This window comes from Salvelinus sp. IW2-2015, linkage group LG8 (assembly GCF_002910315.2).
Source record: "Salvelinus sp. IW2-2015 linkage group LG8, ASM291031v2, whole genome shotgun sequence".
NCBI classification, from domain to species: domain Eukaryota; kingdom Metazoa; phylum Chordata; class Actinopteri; order Salmoniformes; family Salmonidae; genus Salvelinus; species Salvelinus sp. IW2-2015.
In genome coordinates, this window is record NC_036848.1 from 11,027,639 (window position 1) to 11,032,174 (window position 4,536).

Consider the following 4,536-nt stretch of genomic DNA (forward strand, 5'->3'; position numbering starts at 1 on the left):
CCCAATGCTCTTAACCGCTAAAGTTAACGGATCAAACTCTGTAGAATTGAGTGATCATCTTGTGTCTGTGTAGGCTGTATTTCTTTTAGCGCAGCAGTCCTGGGGGGGGGGGCAGTGGTATCTACTCTCTATCTCTCTCTCTCCATCTACTCTCTCTATCTCCMTCTACTCTATATCTCTCCATCTACTCTCCGTCTCTCCATCTCTGACTTCCCCCCATATCAGTAAATCCAGTACTGATATCTAACTCTCTCTTCATCCTTGACTATCCCACCATCTCTCTTTGTCCATCTTCTGCATTGTTTCACATTCCTCTCAATCAATGTGTATAACTGTCACTGAAAAGGAATAACCTTGCAGTGCACTGCTGGTTTAAACTAACCTCAGTCATACTATTCCTAGCCTATGGAATTACCAAAGTGTGAAATCTGAAGTGACCCAGTAGAGTAAAATAGAAAATATCCATAATTCAATATATTTAATAACGTGTTGATGTATGTTGACATGTTCTATTGCTTCTCTGTTGACACCATCAGTTGATCAACTTACAATGAGGACTGAAATAATCCATGAGCTTCACAAAAACATGAACCAATTATCATKAAATAATGTGTGAGAAGGCATAGCCATACAAAAGCCATCCCCTCCCCCTCCTCTTCCACCTGCTCCCTCCCTTTCCCTCTCTCTCGTTGCTGAGACCGCTGCACGCCAGGCTCGCCGACATGCTGTGGAAAACCAGCGAATACAGAGAGGTAATTCTGCCAGTGCGTTGCTAGGGCAACACCACCATCCCTTAGACTCGACCTGGTTCAGCCACACTCTCATAGCTATGAGACACAACATCTGTGTTAGCCAATAGCATGAGACCACTTTTTTGAAAATCAAAACAATAGCCCATTATTATTTCAACCACACTGCATTAGAACACAGACTATGGGAACAGGGAAGGAACATTCGTCCCTGGTTGCGTTCCAAGCCCCATGTAAATAATGAATGGCAGCTCCCTAGTGAAGCCAAGCAGCGCACCCCAACCTACCCGGCTGGCTAGCGGTGCGCCAGAGGCGGGCAGCTCTCTCTCTCCCAGCCACAGGCACAGCCTCAGCAGCGCACGGCCCACATAATCAGTTACCACCACGGAGAGCCGGCCTTCAGACACATACTCATTCAGACAAACAAGGAGGTGGAATGGGTTCACACTCCAAAATATGTCGCTTAAAGCTTACTTCATTATTCAATGTTTTAAATGTTTTACTGCATCCGGGATAGTGTACACAGATGTTTCGTCTTAACATCCTTCTTCAGTGTGTAGGTACGATGTTCTTCAATTCAAAACAGTATTTGTGAAGAACAACAGATGGGCAGCAGGTGCTTCTAATTGGGGTTGTCACTCATCTGCCAATCAGAGACGCGGCCCCTCTGGTCTACCTGTTTACACATTTGTCACAAAAGAATACAGAATTATAGGGCATGGGAGCGGGCACGAAGGGCCTCACAAATCAATGGCCCCAGGTGTCCGCTCACTCATACTCATTCACTGACGGGCACGCACACACACACCACTGTTGTCTTACAAAGCTACATGCCACATGATAAGACAGGCTAATAACCCATCTAATTAAAACAACACAACAGCCATCAAATTATTCAGTTGACATGACTAAAGGGCACAGCTAGATTGTTAGTAACCAAAACAACTTGACTGTCTGGAAAAGGGGCTGATATGATAGTGTCATAGGTTTCAAGGCTGCGTTAAATCTCCAGTAGACTCTCTTTCTGAAGGGGACGTAGGCCCACATAAGGATTATGAAAAGCCTTTGATTRCTGAAATAGCTCCATTCAAGGCAACAACACAAGCTGAAGAGGGAAATGCATGGACCAAGGCCCTGTAAATAAGGCTCAACATACGGCTCTATGAGTATGAGGCTGAAGTTAGCCCCATCCACTGATCTACGGTCAGCATTATATTTTACCTACTTATAGTCTAAATAGTTCTCGGTCACGTGTTGGCCTGAGCATGTTCACTAATCTATGAATTACATGGATATTTTCCCTTGTTTCATTAACAAGTATCAACATTGTATCAATACAATACCAAGCCCAGGCTGACCCTCCTGAACAAGCAGACTRGAACCACCATATATACCTGTGAAAACAATCCTCTTTCCAATCCTCTTTCCTGCTCACCTCTAACCATATAGGATCAGACCAGCCTACCTATCCAAAGTGAGTTGTTTAGTTAAAACAGATGGGGAAGTAATGGCTGTCGAGTGACATGTCCAACTAAATAAAGTCCTATACTCCATTGCGTCTCATGTTACAGMATGACAGCCGTGTCACCAACATATTACATAGGCCCGTCCACTCAGTTACACAGTCAGCTAGTTGAGACATCCATGACAGGACAAAACGGGCTATATTAGGCCAACCATAGCATATTTGAATATATTTTAGATTGATGACCTCCTTACCTCTCCAGAAGCTCTCCTCCTGTGGTCGGGTACCACTAGAGTATTCCCATTGCTGCCCGGGACTATAGTAGAACCTATACTCATTCTGGGTCCAACTAACATGTACCGATACCGTTTTGTCTCCGATCTGTACTGGATGCTTGCACAGTCCCGTCGTAATTCACATCTTGTAAATACTTGGAGGAAGCTGTCTGCTTTGGAGCACTGCATTATAATCAACACGAGATACTGATGATAAAAAGTGCTAAACTGCACCCCAACTATATCAAATAAAATGACCTTTCTCACTCCTCGTCTTTACTCGCTTTGAAACATCCAACAGATGGCAAAAGCCTCTTTGGCCTCCACAACGTTATAGATCACACAGAGCTGTTGGCTGAGAGTGAAAAGTTTCCCATGTTCTGCTTTATACCAGTATCGACCAGTTTATGCTTGCAGCCTCGCTGTCGTCTGTGAATGACGCGAGAGTGGTCGCCTATATCTTCCTGTATAGGCGGTCAACAAAGCAAAAGACTGTGGTCATAACGTCCTGCGAGTGAAATAATACACGCGTATATATCCTAGTAGTCAGCTCATACGGCTCTCACTGTTAGTCAGCCACAATGGCCTGCGTTCACATTGCGGGAACATCTCCACCACCTCAGTGAGAACCGGTTAGGCAGCTGACTGGGTACAAGATCAAACTGGACGTTGTCGTTCTAGCCAGAATGACACGGTTATTGTCGGACGGTTGCTCTTAATGACGAGTTCCAGAGTCTTGTCAGCTACAACTTGGAATTGAATGTTTAGGTTCTGCAGAAGCTCAAGCAGCAGCTGGGCTTTAGCCGCCGGCAGTATTCGTCATTTCTCTGGAATTTATGTTGAGCGAAAGTGCGCGATTTGTTCACGTCAGCCCCACCGTCTTCGTGAGAATATATAATGAAATAATAGTTGTTTTTTCATTTTATGTCACCGATCAGCGATGCAACTCACGAAATACCTGAGGCACCTGGGTGTTATCTACTCATGACATCAGAAAGTATAGGGGCTCAGCTGAAAACTCTGGCTGGTTATGGCATTCACGATGCTCATAGCTACAACACTAGAGTCTTTGACAGATGACAAGGAGCGCGCTGGCCTGCGTCTTTAGCACACGACTTGTTAGGAATCATATTCGACATTACTTCTCTCTACATCTAGGTGGACTTGTGACTACAGAGTACATAGTGTTGTCATGTAGGTGCAATTAGTGTGAAAGTACCGTCTTCCAAAACAATGCTGCAGAAGAACGCTTCGCCATTGGAGAGACCAGAGTCCAAATCAAGTTAACATAATCAATGCCACCGCCCCGGAGTGTTTCCTGGCCTACGAATGCTTCGGCGAGATTGCCGTTAGAAAATGATGTCACGCTTCTATCTCACATGAACATTGTCGTTGAGGTCAACGATTTTTAATGTTTACGCTTTGTCGTTTTTCAGAGGAATGTTTTGTCCTTGATCTGATAGCCTGGTATAGTTCAACCAAATAGCTATCCTCTGTTCCTCAAAATCTATTTCCTCTCTTTCACGTTGATTTCACCTGTAATGGTTCCACATCTCACAAAAGGTTCCTTAATATTGCTGTGACCGTCATTGGCCCCGAGAATGAGTAATTACATTCCCCATTCTGACCACTATGCTAAATCGTGGCATCTTACCTTATGACCATAGCTTCCCACAGAGGAGCGCTATTTCATGTTACCAGCACATACAGAACTGATACTAATCTTTACTGAACATAGGAAGTATTAGTCATTAACATGCCAGTACACCACGACTATAGTACTTGCATGAGAGTTCAAGATCTGGGTGGTTTTCCACACATCCGAATGGGCAGTAGGGAGCTATATGCTTCTTACACGCTCTCATATCTATGGCTTCCTGCTAAAGGAACCAAAACACGGAATTTACCATCCTCACCTCGATCTTAACTTCCAAACGAAAATGGCTTAGACCAGTGTATATTGTTGAACGGAGAGAACGGACCTTCATCTGGTCACGCGGCTGCTTGTAGCTGAAATCCGCCCGTAACCTGACTCTGAAATCCTAAA